The sequence below is a fragment of the Nothoprocta perdicaria genome, unplaced genomic scaffold, assembly GCF_003342845.1.
Source record: "Nothoprocta perdicaria isolate Ctin4 unplaced genomic scaffold, notPer1 scaffold_37, whole genome shotgun sequence".
NCBI classification, from domain to species: domain Eukaryota; kingdom Metazoa; phylum Chordata; class Aves; order Tinamiformes; family Tinamidae; genus Nothoprocta; species Nothoprocta perdicaria.
In genome coordinates, this window is record NW_020455610.1 from 4,326,410 (window position 1) to 4,343,484 (window position 17,075).

Sequence of the window (17,075 nt, forward strand, 5' to 3'; positions counted from 1 at the left end):
CCTGTGTAATCTGAGGCCATGAAGTATTTTCAAGGGAAAGAGCAGGCATGGCACAAAGGTGTCTAGCACTCTCCACGCTCCTCTGAAAGGTCTTAGGCTAGTACCACCTGCCTCAGTAGACTAGATAGCAGGATGTGATGCACTTTGAGGGAAGGTGTACTACTCATGCTTGTAGGACTAAAAGGCAAATGAGCTTATTTTTGCCACTTTCATAAGATGCAGATACAAAGGTTATTTTCTTTAAGGCAAGTGTATTTACTGAAACTGGGTAGGGGCATGTTAAAGCAGAGCTGCTGGCAACCCACAACCTGTGGGTTGTGAAATGAGGCTACGCACAGACCAGCATCAATGGCCACAACAAGGAGTAGGCACTGGACAGCAYTGAGAAAGGAGGTGAATACAAGTCTATGCAGAAAACCCTTCTGATCCGAAGCCCATTGCAGTCAGTGGGAAGACATCTCATGACCATGGTGGGCTGCCTGTGTAATATCTTCACATTCTTTAATATGCAGGGTATTTTGCAGAGACAGTTCTTAACTCCTGGCTTGAAGGTCTCATAAAACCTCTTTTGTTCCATATTTGGTCCTAAGCCACTGTGTCAAGCATTGCTGAGAACTTCAGAGTACCCCACCCAAAGTCTTTTTAAAAGCATGGTGTCTTTTAAGTCAAGCAAGGTACATGATAATATCACTCAAAAACCACCATTATGGTAATAACATTTGCCATAATTGCCAAGCCACCAATTATTTGGTTTCAGTTTCTAGTAAAGGCTAAACACTATAGAAAAAAAATGGAAAAAGAAAAGGAGAGGGAAAAAAGGAAAAACTATCTGAATTTTTATTCCATCGTCTTTATTAAGCCCAGTAGAAAGTGTGCCTCTGATTGTCATATATTTCTGCTTAHGTTCTTTGGGTGAGTATGTCTGGGGCACTTCTATGTCTTGAGAACAACATTATGGCTGCTACTATCTTCACATAAATAAAAGCAGGAAAGCAGGAAACTCTTTATAGCCTTGCCGAAACCAAAGACTTCTACTTGAACAGAAGAATATTGCTCTGATGGGATTAACTGTAGCCTCTGATTAAAGTCTATGACCAAAAAAAAAAAAAAAAAAAAAAAAAAAAAAAAGAAGGCAGCAATCTAGCAGTTTCTGAACTGCAGTGATGGAACGTCTTAAATCAGGTGATCAAGATGCTCACAAGGAGAGGTGCTTTGTTGGACTTCATACTTACAAACAAGGAAAAACTGGTTGGATATAAGGTCCAAGACCATATTCGTAATCCATAGGCAAGAATCACCTCCTCCAAGCTCAAGAGTGGTGCATCCCAAAAAGAAGGAAATCAAAGAGGCAGGACGTCTGCATGGATGAACAAGGAGCTCCTGGCTAAAAAAATAAGCATACAAGAGGAGAATGCAGGGACAAATGACTCATGAAAAAGACTGAGATATGGTCTGAGTGTGCCTGAGGGAGTTAGGAGAGCTAATGCCCACCTAGAGTTGAAGTTTGCAAAGGATGTGCAAACTTGAGAAACTCTTGAGAGGCAAGAAAGGCTTCTGTAAACAGGGAAACAGCAAAAGGGGCAGCTAGGGAAAACGTGGGCTGCCTCCTAATTGAGGCCGAGGCCCTGGTGACAAAAGACACAGAAAGATTTGAGGTACTGAATGCCTTCTTTGCTTTAGTCTTTACAGGTAAGACCATCTTCAGGAATCCCAAACCCCTGGGAATCCCAAACCCCTGGGATCTGAGGGAAAGGCTGATAAAGTTGGACCTGTTTATCCTGGAGAAGAGAAGACTTGTGGAGAGTTTTTCAATATTAATAAATATGCAATAGGAGGTTGTCTGAAGAATATGGCGCTGGTCAGTCAGTCATGCTAAGTCATACTCACTGACAGAATGAGAAGCAATGGGCACAAAGTGAAGCACTGGAAAATACCACTTGAACACGAGAAAACACTTTATTGCAAGGGTGATTGAATACTGGAACAGGCTGCTCAGATTGATTGTGGCATCTTTACTCTCAGAGATATTCAAAACCCACCTGGATACACTCCTGGACACTTTGGCTTAGCTGGCCCTGCTAGAGGAGGAGGTTGGACCCCATGATCTTCAGCCACTTCCAAGCTCAGCTATTCTCAGATTCTATGAAGACTGAGCCAATAGTCTCCCTGGAAATTTTCAAAGAACATAGTGTTGTKCCTCATGCCATTGTACTGTCATTATACTATAAAGAGAAATGAAGCCTCTTTACCTCTGTTTCCTATGTCTGTTGAATAGCTTTGCATTGTAACATTGCCAGGTGCTCACTTTAGGCTGTAAGACTGTGTTTCCGTAATTAATAATTTCAAAGAAGTTTCTACCATATCTATAAAGTTATGTTTGCTTATTGATGACCTTGACCTTGATGCAGCCTATCTGGACTACTTCCCATGTTGCTGTCTCACTCRTGTATTATTTTCTTCACACACAAATCACATTTCTGCTTGTTTAGATTTATCCCAGCTGCTGCATCTTTTTCTAAAGCTTCTGGTTATGCTCTACAACTTTTTCTTCACATATTGAAACATCATCTTTATAGTCTTTTGTAGCTTCCATGCCAACAAAAAAGTGCTGCATTTTGCAGCTAAACCCCTCAGGGGCTGGAAACAACCCAAATGGTAGTCCGCAGAAACAATATTTCTCAAAGGGACTGTTGAGTGTGAACAAATATTCTCTGTTTTTCTTAAGGCACCCTGTTGAAAGCTATTTGGCATTATCCATGTTCCCCAATATGTGTCATTTCATAGGTAGAAGAAAATTGTCCTATTTTATATATCCAATTCTTGAGATGTGAACATAGCAGGAGATTTGTGTATTTTTTATTTTAGAGGGGTAGCAAATATAGATACTCTAGTGGTTCTTTTATATCTTGCATGATTCCCTGAACACTAAACAACATAGTCTGTCTTCGGGTAAGAGGATCTTTCTTTGACATATGAATTGCTGAATGTTTGGCTCTTTCAGCTCTGTCCCTACTTCTTCTAGGAGTTTTTCTGCTTCCATTCTCCTGCCGCATCTTGAAACCTCTTTCTTGCCGACATGCTAGAGCAATGTCCACCATCTATGAACTTCATTCTCAAATTAAAACTTTTGCCACCTCTCAAAACTGTTGCGTTCTTAGTGACTTCTAGATCTTCATTTGGGTTTTCTTTTCTTATCTTTCAGATCCCTATAGCCCTCCAGTTTCTATCAGGGACTTACTTGACTTGCAAAATCAAGGCTGCTTTTTAGCCTCAGACAAACTATTGAGCTGTTGTTGCCCTTTCATCATCATATCTTTATATAAGTTTCAAGTTTATATGAAGCTCAGCTTATCACTACTTTTCTATGTCTAGCCTTATATGAATGCCAACTATTAAAAACATCAAATGTTTTACAATCAGCTATTGTAAAATCAGGCTGCTTACTGATTTTTTTTTTCACCTTATCTGGCACTTGTGTCAGAGATACAGAATGAGCTATCTACTTCAACTTGGTACAACTCTATCTCAATTTATCAGAGCTGCACAACTGACACAGATTCTAATCGTGATGCTATTCCAATATTCAAATGGAGTATATTAATTTCTTTCTACTTTATCATGATTATCACATGATAATCAGTGACCAGATTTATGAAGGATACAGGATGTAACTCCATTCCTGGTTAAATAGTAAAATTCCTGCAGGTGCTAATGTGACTTTCAGATTAAAAAAAAAAAAAACTTTTAGACATCTAAGTCACAGTAAGACACAAAACTTCAACTTGCATGTTACCATTAAAAAAAAAAGGTGAAAATGCTCTGAGATGTAAAAAAAAATCTCAGAGCAACAATGGCTTGAATACACAACTGAGGTTGTCAGTACTTCCATCTCTATTATAGAGGATATTTTTTTCTGAGTTATAGTTCAGACACTGATTTTCCATTAAAAACTCACTGATTTTTAAAAAGCATGGAGTGTATAAAGTGTCACTTAAGACTCATCTAGAAGACTGATCTAATTGCCAGACATGACAAGATGTTTCTTTTGATTATTCTCTCTTTGASCTGTAAATATAGAATTCTTCTTGGAACAAAAACATTTGTTCCTCCTCAAGAGGAGGAATGTATTGTGGCTTCATTCTGGCTTACTATAGTCTTTGCTGTAGTGGCTAAGGCAGTCTTCTGGGAAATAAAAACCAGGAAGTTTTGAATTCTCTCAGGTAGAATTTTATTCCTGTTTTCTCATTTCCCAGCTAAATGCTTTAACTGTTGGGGACTGCCTCCTCCTTCTGCTGTTTTCATATTTGTTAGGTGATTTCATGGAACACTGCAGACTTCATCTTTATCCTCCCACATTTCCTAATGAGGTGACTTGAAAGTAAAGAGGCCATTCATTTAGATTAGATTCAGGTCAGGATTAGGCTGGATTCATCCCACTGAACCTCACGAATTTAACGGTGGAGGCTGGTTTGCCCTAAACTCCATCTATAGTCAATAAATCTCCCCATAGAGAAAGAGTAGGATGTCAAGGCTCCTAATTTAGGTATGTCTCAGCTAAGGGGTTAAAGGAAGGTGGATAAATCCAGGACTAAGAGGGGTATACTTTTAGACCTTCAGGACTCTAGCTCAAGAAAGAACTTAAGCACTTGCTTAAATACGCCTCTATTTGGAATAGCACGTAAGCATATGCTTGTAGTTAAGCACCTAGAAATTTGGGATAAAATCTTTCAATAAATCACCCTTTTCATGACTACTGACTGTGACATATTTTTTAAAAGAGAAATGACTCCTACACTTCTATTTTTCTGAAGCGATTTTAAGCCTCCCAATGGTAATAAAATATTTCCTAGTAAGCTAAACCTTATTAACTTTCTCAGATTTCGAGGTTGTATTTCCAGCCTCTCATTTGGGTTTGGAAAATTCCTGGAGTTTATAATTCCATTCACTTTAGTTTGGAAACCTGACATAATATTGTATTCAGATTTCTGGTTATATTTGAAGAGATAAACTGACTATGCTCAAAGAGATAAACTGTATCAGAATGATTATACAAATTGAGCCAACATGGAGAAATTTTCCATCACGCTGAAAAAAAACATTTTTGCAGATTGGAAAACCAAGCATATTAATAGAGGTACATTTACTGTTTGGACTTGTTTGATCTTTCAGTGGACCTACTCAGCCATCGTATTAGTTAGCACCTTGTAAAATCTGTGTTCCTTGCTTAATAGAAATCTAGCAATCACATTTGGGATTCCCTAGAACAGCTGTCCTGACTTTTCTGAGCACAGAATATGTTATCACACGGTACAATGATTGCAGAGGATCCAGCTAAATTGCATCCTGAGAAAGCAGGAGTTTTAGAAACTATAACCCTAAGTAAGAACTATCCATTTCCCCAGATGTAAGGATTGATTGTGCACCACATAAGTCAAAATAAAAACTCTACTGTAGTTATTAGAAAAGCAGATGGGCAGTCTTAGTCCTCTTGACTCCCAAAGGGTCAGAGTTTCAACCTCTATCACACTCACAACAGGGAGTTTGCAGCAAGACAGACTGTGTGCTTTATTTCCCCATCCCTTCAGGCCAGAAACCTGAGGAACCACTTGTGTGTCCAGAGCTCTAGCTGTGCTTTCTTTTCCAGATGTGTTCCTTGTTTCCTATGGTCCCATTTGCTCATTTCCCTGGGCTGAAAATGCTCCTTGTTTCCTTGCCTCACTCCAGAACTCACTTCCCTCTGCCCTCTGCTTGCGTGTCTGCAAAGGGCTTTTCTGGGCTCTTTCTCCAAGCCAGGTTAGGGATGTTTGTTTCTAAAAGGAAAACAAAGCAGAAGTGAAGTATTTAAGTGAATGTCTGCTTTGGTGGTACAATCGTTATTTGGATTTCGGTAGAACCTAAGCAAAGTTAGATTCCTATCTGATAGACAGCTATTGAGCTTGAAATAAATGCACTTATCAGGACAATTACATTTTAATCTATCTTGCATCCAGAGATGCTGGTCCATTGCAGCTTTCATGTTCGTCTCAATGAAAATCTAAATAAATTAGATTGAAACGAATCAGCTGAGGCAGAAGGTTTTATAGCTGGCGCCAACAGAAATCTATTGGTCCAGATTTTTCCACCTAGATTGTTTCAGTCTAAACAGACTGAAAAGTTTTCCTTCTAGCAAGAGAGAAGCCATTAAATAAGCCATTTTAATAGCTCAGTCACCCCCAATTTATTTGGTGTCCCTTTGAGATTATCAAGTGAAACAAAAATAGTACCTATACCAAGTAATGAATACAGAACATACTTTCACACTTTCCAGACTTTCTCTCCATGCTGCTCAGTCTCATTTCCTTATTTTTAATGATAAATAAATTAACATTAATTTTCAGTGTTCACGGCACACCATATGCATTAACTGGAAAAGAAAAAGAAAAGAAAAATGGTTAGTAAATTTTTTTTAATGGAATGCAACATGTGCTGCCCCTTCTGTGAACTCACCACTCATTCAGGAAATTGATTTGTCAAGATGTAAAATAAAAATGCATCATTTCATCACATTTTTAGAAAATATGGGTCCAATCTTGCAAGATGCAGAGAATTCTCAGCTCCCTTAAAGCTTTCCAATGGAAGTACTTAGCACCTCACAGTGACAGGCTGATTTTACATGTCGTTTTAATGATCCCTTTAATAGTTCATGATGGAACTAGGCATATGGAGCATTGCAGTGCCTAATGCTTGTCGGACCTGGCCTCTATCCAATTTTATGCTTTGCAGCTTGTTTGTGTCCACCAATCTCACCTCAAAAAATATTTGTTTTCTTGGGATGCAGGTGTTGATATGGTTGCATTGTAGGTAGGGCTCCTGGACCAGGCTGTAAATCAGCATGCAGTGCTGACTGCAGAACAGAGTCCTGACCTCAGCACGGATCTGAACCCTTCCTCCTTGTTGTGATCCAGGCATTGTCCAAGAAAAGCAGCTTGTACGGGTGCTATAATGTCTGGAAAACCTTGCTAATATTGATTTTCGTACAAGATGGGTAGATATATCAGGCATGGTTTTCAACACCTTGCACAGGTTTTATATCGGTGCAACTGGACCTTATTGAAATGTTGTTGGAATAAAACTGATGCAATACAGCTGGCAGTATGGCTTATTGCTATCACTGTTTGTTTTTTCTTTGTTTGTTTGTTTTCTTCAATATGAGAAATGCTGATTACCTCTTCCATATTATGGAATATAATCAGCTATAACTGAGTCATCCAGGACCTCTAATGAGTTTAGTACTGTAACCTCCAAAGACACGCCATTAGTATCCACCATAATCAAATCTGAATCATCTCTGAAAATGTATCATAGAAACCTGTTTTACTACTATATGATTGTGTCTTTGACTTATATTTGATATTTTACAAATTTAACTTCAGCCTTCCTCCCTTTTGAAATCTGTCAAATGACTTCCATTAATGACTTCCTCTGGCTGACTCTTATGCTTTGGAGTTCCACCTTTTTTTTCTCTGCTATACCAAAGAAATCCTTATCTTTTCAGATCTTCAACACCTTCATCCTTATCTATTTGTACATCTTTCCCATATGGCACCTGAACACTTACCAGATGCTGGAGTCCTACCCACTTATTCATTTATTCTGGCTTTCATTCAAGTTAGCAAGTGTCTCCAGGTCAGCAGTTCCTCACACAATCAGTTTCAGCAAAGTGTGAGAAAGACCAAATATATTGAACCTGGCATCAGAAAAGCCTTTAGAAGTTTTTTAGCTGATACCATTCTCTGGTCATGGTTCAAGTAGGAAGACAGATGTTCGCTTGGATTTAGGATGAAGAAAATAATGGACATTTTAGTACACCTGCCAAATCCTGAAGCTGGTAGCTGGCAGCTGCTCTTCTCTCTAGATCCAAAGCAGTTGCTCAGGACTGTACCAGCAGCGCTCTCGGTTCCTAGGGCACACTTTGATCGTATCTACCATAAGGCCAAGAAACTTCCAAGGATTCTGCCTTGAGATACTTAAATCAATTTTTTTTGAGCTCACTTCTTGAGTATGTTTCATCAAAAGTTTATTTATGTGAAAACTTCTAACCAGTTCTAAATATGAATAAGAAAACTGACAACCAGTTTATTCAGTGCATTAGGAGACATGAGTGTTGCTATTTTTATGCAGGGCGTGATCCTTTTCACACATGATTCAGCACAATCAGGAAGTAAAAAATAAGTGAATAATTCAGGCAAAATCCTGTGATCTTCATTCTGGTTTAACACAAACTGGCTACTTTTCATCAGTCTCATGGAAATTATTCTGAACTGAGACTGAGTAAAACCTGAGTAAAGTCCTCAGGATTTGGCCCGCAGTAACTCAGAATTTCCTTTCTATTCTTAGCCTAGTGATTTCTGGAAGAGCAGCTAGCAGAGACTGGGTGTGTTCTGTGGAGCAGTTGTATAACTTTGAAATCAAAGACTTAGGAATTTTTAAACATGAGTTTTCAGTGCCTGAGTAGTACATAACAGGCTTTGGAAATTCATGGCCTYTTTTTTTTTTAAGTTGCCAGTGACTCAGAAAAACATATAAGATGAACAGAATTGGTCCTTGAAAATGTGAAAGTTCTTTTTTTCTTAATTTTCTTGCAGTGTTGTAGTTTCTTTACAACAGATAATCTGTCCATAAACTATGATGAGAAGCTTAAAAGGCAAAATGAAATTGCACAGGATCTGGAACAGGATCCACAAGTGGAACTACATGAGTATTTTGGAGGTATCTACAACTTGTACTTACATAATGCCTCAACTATTAGTCCATGAGGAATGCACAGCAAGAGTTGACAGGTAATGTTTTATTTCAGTGCAGGCAGTGGTGGGTACAGTGTACTCAGTACATGGGATGGTGATGGCTGTGGTGTGACTTACAGTGTTAGAACAAGGCTGTGGTGTGGCATTTGGCCAGTGGTTGAAGTGAAAACTGAAAAGTGACAACAGTATCCTGCCAAAATCTGGCATTGTCCTACAGGCTTTTCATTTTATTCCAAAGGTCATAACATACCATACTCAAGCAAATCTCCTTCAAGAAAATTCCCACTGAAGGAAAAACACTTCTTGACAGAATAAGTGCTATGTGGATTTTTATTTTTTTTCTTTAGAAATTTTCTTTGTACAGAAATAGACTTGTAAAGTTACGTCTGGTTGTGAAAAGGCCAAATCCTGTGAAAAATGTGGCCCGACAAATGGATAAATCTTGTAGCTTGGCAATTTGTGTCAATGTTTTACATCGGAGGAAATCCTCTGTGACATGCATCTGATAATGGAATCATTTCGTATAAGGGCACTTGCGGTATGAGGACTCTACTGTTTGCAGCACTGTACAATGGAGCATGGTAGCAGCCCAGCACCAGCCTAATACCAGACATTGAAGGCTTAGCCCTGCTTTTAGTTATTGCATTAACAGGAGTTAAAGAAGCCTTGTTCTAAAAGTAAAGGCCAGAGAGGCTGCGTTGAGAACTAGCAAACATTGAGGAAGGAGGAYTTTTGCATAAGTTGGACCAGGTTTCCTTTTTCTTTTTTAACATGCTGACCTCACTTATTTAGAAGGAAAGAAAAAAAAAACATTCTAAACCACTAGTTTTCAAAAATTAAATTCATTTTTTTTGTCTGTCTAGGTTCTGTCACACTGCAGCCATCACTTCATTACCAAAGTGCCTCCATTATCCTGAGTACCTAATAACTCTCATTATCTTAGTGAGTCACTTGGGGACTGGATATTTAATATCATTAATTCATTATGAATAAATATAAGAGCTAAAATCTACATCTGCTCTGGAAGTTGGAAAGCTTTCTAATTTCAGAGTTACAGGTTATTTTGGAGCATATCAAACCATTAAAAAGATTCTATAAGCTATCCTGTGAGTGGAATGGAAAGTAGCTTTCCAGTTAAGATACATTACTCTGCCAAATAAACAAACAATAACTAATATTTTTTTAAAGACCAAGAGGTGCATATGAATAGGTAAATTTATTTAATCTTGACCTGGATTTCCTTCCATGTCAAACTTTCCAGTCCTCTTAGGGAAAGTTTTGCCCTCAAAATAAGGGCACAAGGAAGAATTCAGTCATGTTCTCTCCTAGATTATAGGAGAACTTTTTTGCTGGAGCAATAAGCAGTATGGACATACCGAAGCAAAGTGAAATCTGCAGTATATAGTGTCCACTCCCAGTGTAGTATGGTACTGGAGTGCAAGGCATGCCAAGCTCCAGGACAAGCCCTCCTCATCCCCCTCCAACGACATAAATACCAATCTTCTGCACAGGGCTGGCGCCTGCCCCGTTCTTCTCCCTGCCGAATCTGAGATGCCCTCTTGATCAAGAAGGAGCAGAACATTTCCAAAAACATTAAGAAGACAAACGAGCAAACTGAAAAAATAGCATCTAGCAGGCCACCTTTCAGGAATGCTTCTGGACTTGATGTAGTGATCCTTTAACTCATCTGCTCTGGCCTGTCACCTGGCCAGTATGTATGTGGGTCCTGTGCCCATCAGGGCATCTAGCTGTGCAAATGTCTTGAGCTACAAGGGTAGTAGTTATGGACTCCAGTTTGGGAAGAAGGAAGTCATGGAAAGAAGACAGTGTTAAGGAACAGAGGATGTCACCCATGCGTTCGAATCTGGATGGGTCGTGGTGGGAAAGTTGCTGTTACTGAGAGGGAAAGRCAGACACATATTCATGGACAATAAGTTCTAGATAAGTCTGCAGCTTATGAGGCAACCCACTTCCTGTGGTAAAAAGGACTTAACATCCTTACATGTTTCCAGATTGGATCTATAGGATAGGAAGGCCTTTTTTTTTTTTTTTCTATTTTTTTCCTAATGTTATTCAAGTCTTCTTCTAACCATCCTCTCACTAACACTGACATTTCTTAGGTGTAGCTCAATTTTAATACATGCCTGTACCTTGCTTGAAATGCTCTCTTGATGTCTAGCCACACTGTTTGGCAGGACTGGGATTATACCTGTCATATTTACTGCATTAACAAGAGATATAAACACTCACAGTCAAGAAAGAAACTGAATTAAAGGAGAACACGAGGAAAAAAGCTGTTGAAATAAAATTAATCCAAAGCCACAGGCTCAGTTTTCTCTCTCAAGTTTTATAAATGTGATAATTTTCAAATCTTCAATGTTACAGCTGTATCAGCTGTATGGGTCAATAGAGAGTTTGGCAATGCATTTTTGGGTTTTATGCATAGAACAGAGGTGCCAAAAATAAGTGTTATAAACCCCTGTGAGCATTATTTAGTAAACCATTTTTATATRTAACGAATATATATATTTCAGAATAAAGGATAAAACTGCTGATGTGTGTTTCCAGGAAAATGTCTTTTTTTTTTCTCCAGAAACCTTCAGGATTATTTCTTTAAATCAAATCCTTTTCCCTGATGTTGATGCACACATTTGAGAAGAAGTAAAGCCAAACAGGGGCACCTCATTTAGAGGACCCATGAATTTTTTTTCCCTTGATTTCTGCACTGTATGAGTATGTGATGACTCGTCTTTTGGTCGGCAATCTTGASGGAGTTGGGAAGCTGACTTTCTTATGTTCTGGAGCAGGGACCAAAGTGTTGCTCCCAATAAATTACATCAGCAGTGTTTACTGGAAAACTAGTTCCTCTCAGCTACTACAGGATGCTGCTGCCTCGAAGTGCACACATTATAGAAAGTAATTCATAATCAAACCTGTGGTAATCCCAGTGAGGGTGTGATGTACTAAAGTGGTCTGGGAAGAGGATTTTTTTTTTCCATTTGCTGCGTCTAACAATGCTGAAATGTTTTTTTCCCCTGCCCGTTGGCTTTAACAATGTGCCATTCTGTACCTCATAAGCACTTAATTTATTCCAACTCTTTGGCCTGACCTGTAATCCCCCCTCTCCTTACCCATCTGACCCATCTGTGTTTCATTTCCCACTCATCAGCATCCAAAGAGCCAGGCCCGGGCCCTGTTTGGAACCATTAGACAGAGATTGGCACTGTTCCCTCTTCCTGCACCACATCCTCTGCTGAAAAAAATGACCATCAGACCTGAGAACAGAGACGGCTTTGTCCCCGGCAACCAAGATCTGGAAGCACTTTCAATCATTTGCACTCTATACCCACTCAAACGCATTAATGTGATCAACATTGGGCCTGTTGTGGGCATTTTTTCCAGCAAATAGCTTGCTAACATTCCAGGCATGTACTTCCCTGAAAACAAGACTGAGACAGGGCCCTGAATATTCAATTGGAAAATCACCAAGAGCAAGAGCTTAGCTTGGCACGGCTGGTGTTGATTCTTAATAAGTGACTTCCTAAAGCTGAGGCATGGGGCTTACGGCTTCAATGACTTGTTTGAAAAATATTTTGTAGGTGCCTCATACCACTTTATTTCCTGTGGTATGCGTCATATTGTGAGCTATTCTGAGCCAGGCTGTTTAAGCRCACTAACATTTTTTTCCAAGATTGCGGTGTTTAACTAAAAATGTGCTTATACAAGATGAGCTCATAGCTATTAGTGCTGATGTAGTTTTAACTGCTTGGATACCAATAGCCCAAGGCCTAAAACCTGCTGAAAAAGGGGAAAACCGAGGCAAAAATCATGTTCCACAGTCATTTAAGGCTTTCCAGAGTGAAGGCAATGGGGAAAATATTTCAAAATCCGGGTCTTTTTTTCTGTAAGATTTTTGCTACAGAAAATACCTTTCAGGCTCTTTAGAAATGCTCTCTGTGCTAAATTTGAAGTGAAGAGCTGAAGAGATCTAAGACATCCGATTCAAATTCATATCTTTATTGTTTCTGCCCATGCAATGTATTTATTTGACCCAGCCAAAGCAGCTTATACCCCATTCTCTAGCACCATTTCATTGACCAGGTACATCCTCACGCCTTATTCACCTGAACGGGTCTTATGCCTCGACACTGCGGTGATGACAGGGAGAGTTTGGCCGCTCTAGAGGGGCTCCACAGAGATTTCTGCCAAGACAGTATCTACATCCTGCACTTGATGGGCACCTAGAAATTCCATGTAGAAACCATGAGATGGAAATACTCATAGGAGAGAAAACAGAAATAGCTCTCAGCTTGCCCACATACACAATGCACGGAATAAGGGGAAAGAGGAAGATGGAGACTTGCTAGTGACAGACATGATGATTGCTTTTTTAGTGCTAACTTTTTTCAGGCACAAGAGATTCAGCTGGAGAATAGCTGCTATAAAAAAGCATTTGCTTTCTCTTTTTTTTTAATTTCACTCATACTTCTTTGTGAAAAATAAAGGGGAGGAAATTTGCAGCTGTAATTGTCAACAAGATTTTTTAATCTCTTTCCTTGAATGATCTATTCTAAAAAAAAATTATTTAGATTGCTTTGGTTATGAATATATATATCTGAATAGAATTTAGACCTCCTTTTTTTTTCAGCAAAGAATCTTGTAGTTTCTTCATGAATTGCATTTTAAAAGTATCCTGYGTAAATCAAGTGACTCTGACTATTTCTTTTTTCTATAGATTCTATGTTTATTTATGGTGCTATGTTAATGTGACAATATTTTCTGATAGTCTTCAAGTGTGTACTTTTGTGTGTGTGTCTATAACTGAGTCTTAGCTGTGTGGATACCTCATAGTTAGGAAACTCAAACYTCGATCTTGTTAGAAATTTACTTATACCAGTGATTACATTAATGTTAGCAAAAAAAGACTGAGTTCTTATAAAGATTTCTTTTTGCCTTTGAAGTGGTTAAGAGCTCAGTGGAGTATAGTTTCAGCTGYAGCTACCCAGAAGCTCCCTGAAAAGTAAATTTCAAATCTTCAGATCCCTTATTAACACACTATGCCTATTACAAATTGCTTTGTATTATAAAAAATAAGCTTCCTTGTTTAGTGAAGTAATGGGAAGAGAATGCGTGTAATAGAATGTCAGAATAACAAACTCTGCGATCAATCACAGCATTTCAGGGTAAGTCTGGTAGTGCTAGTGATTGCTACAGTGGTGCTGAAGTTCTACTCTCATGATGTTTGAGCTGATTTGAGTTTTTCCCTTATTTGGCCCCAAAACAGAGCCTTAATGTTTAACATGGGCATAAATTTGCTGGAGCTCTCAAGCAAAGACTATATTTGAGAGCTGAATAGAATGCTTTAATTTACTCTCCAGATTTTTCTTCCATGATCAAGTAAAGTTCCATGTAACTTTCCTTCCCAGCGTAGTGCACACAAAATCTCAGGAAACAGCAGGGCTTAATTAGGACCCTGGTTTATAGTTTCACCTGAAAAAATACATTTTAAAAATCATATATGTTTGGCTGTGCAGATTTTTTAGTCAATAAATTCTTGCTAATTAATCACATTAACAGCACTCCTTAAAAGTTGAAACAAAATCACAAAACAAACCAAATACCACATAAATATTATATATAAAGACCTATTCATCAATCCATAATCTGTAGTCTAAAAAACACGTACGAATTTTTCTTTTTTCTTTTCTCTTTTTCCTTCTTCTCTCTTTCTCTCTTACTCATATTCTCCATTTATTTCCATCTTTCTCTCTCTCTTTTTTTTTTTTTATTTTTTATTTATCTATTATAGGTATAATGCAAATAAAAAAAGACCTGTTATCAAAGGTGAGGGTGCAAGAGAAAAAAAAAATGACCTTTTTTAAGACAGTATTCAGTTAGATGATGTAACATTTCCCTCCTTGTACGTCTTGACTTTAGATGCTTATTTTAGAATTTTAACAACAAGTGACTGTAGTCACCTCTCCCAGACAAAAAGCAAAATGTAAAGGGAGGTCCTATTCAACCACGTTATTGTTCCAGGATGCTGAAAGCGGTAATCCTCGGTGCAAACGGTGGCACTGAATGCTGCACTACGATCTGTCACTGTCTTATGTAGAGCTGATGACACAAAGGCAGGATTATTTTGAGCCTGACATATAACATAAACAAACAAACAAACAAACAAACAAACAGAAACAGTCTGGCTTTGCGTCATTATCATTTATAACAGAGCTACTTTTTAAATTTTTACTAAGCATCGGTGCGAAACCACAAAAACTTTACATTGCAGCAACTTACAAATTGGTAAGACATTAAATCAAGGAATATGTCTTTCTTCTCTTCTCTTCTCTTCTCTTCTCTTCTCTTCTCTTCTCTTCTCTTCTCTTCTCTTCTCTTCTCTTCTCTTCTCTTCTCTTCTCTTCTCTTCTCTTTTCTTTTCTTTTCTTTTCTTTTCTTTTCTTTTCTTTTCTTTTCTTTTCTTTTCTGACTTCTTTGTATCAAATATGAGTGAGGGAAATTGTTCTTTCCTGTAGTAAGCTGCAAAGGATTCTTACAGTAAAATAAGTCCACTTTCAGGAAAAGAGCCGTTCCTCCTTTGTATACAAATGCTGTGCTTTCGGATAGACCTGCCCTTCTCTCAGTCTCTTTTACCACAGGCCATTGGTATGCATGGAGCATAATCATACACAAGTAATTTTGCTATCGTGTCCACTTGAAATGCTATATTTAGAGGGTTTATATCACTCTTCTAACATAATACCGTTATGGCATATGATAAGGCAGCATGTTCCCCAGTGCTGCCTTGTTCAGCCTGCGCAAAAGAGGAATGTGTGGCTTGACTTTGGTGTACAGAGTCATTACACCCCCTCTGTACAAGACAACCGCTTTTCCTTGCATTGATTGTTATTTTTGCTTAACGTGAGGGCAAATAGTCGAGGGTCACAATCAGGGTGCATGCCAAAGGATGTGAAAGAAATGAGACAAAAAGGAGGGGGATCAGGTGTAGTGGGGAATCAGGGCAACAGAAAAATAGAGCTGAGGAAAGTGACCCTCAGTCAGTAAGACTGAACCCAACTTTTTATCTAATAACCAGGAAAAAAATAAAGCTCTACTCTGTGCTCTAACCCCCCTGACATTAATAGGAATAAATGGTGGCCTTTCTCCACAGAGGGGAACTTCATGGGAGACAGCAAATTATTTTCAGGAAAGCAAAGAGTGTAAATCTCAGTTTGCAATGCTGATGGAGATACTGCATGGCAAGATAACCAGTCACATTTGTAGGTTATAACTGTGGGACTACCCCATGAAATATATGTAAAGTAGAGAGAAACCATCTGTGCTTGATGTATTGAAAGAGGGAAAGTTAATGAGGGGATTTAAAGGCAGTAGAGATGTCAGCAAGATAAGATAAAATAAATGAGAAGCATTTTACTTGAAACAATGAAGTTACAGGCAGTTGGGAAGGAGCAGCCCTGGCTCCTTTACCTACTGATTTCAGTGGGACAAACAAGAGATTGCTCTAACTTTTGCCTATCAGAATGTACTTCTATGAAACCAAGAAAAAACAGATTTTTTTAAGTGTACTGATTCTGTTGTTACCACTGCATGATGAATTCCTCTCATCCTTTTAAAGAGCCTTTCCACAGAAAATGGAGTTTGACTGCAAGCAAGGGGCCTTGCTGCAACCTGATGGTGTGATATGGGTGAATGCAGCTCTGCTGCCAGTGCAAAAAATACCAACAGTGCGTGGGTGTGCAGAACACAATGCTGCAAGTCCAGTTCTGAATGCATGCTGCATGCCCTGAAAATAACAGAACAAAACCTGAAATATGCCTGAGTTCGTGTCAACATCTGTTGACTTGGTGCTTTTGAGTTGTTTGTGATACGGAATTTAATTGCAGCTAGTTTCTGAAGCTAATTGCTCAGTTGATACACTAGTATATACATATATGCATTTATTTTCTGTCTACAGTGTTGGTATAGCATGAGGAACAGCTTCAAAATAGCATGCTGAGCTAATTATACTGTGAGCATGATTAACAGATGTATCTATACACTTTTCTTCCTCTACTGGTTTTGAAGGACTCTCAGATGAACTCATTATCACCTCCAGCCACATGGGAGACACTAGCTGCTAGGCAATGCATAACTGTACATACTATGAAGGTAATTCCTGTCTTTTCTCTTGTTTATACGAAAAGGAAAGGAAAGGAAAGGAAAGGAAAGGAAAGGAAAGGAAAGGAAAGGAAAGGAAAGGAAAGGAAAGGAAAGGAAAGGAAAGGAAAGGAAAGG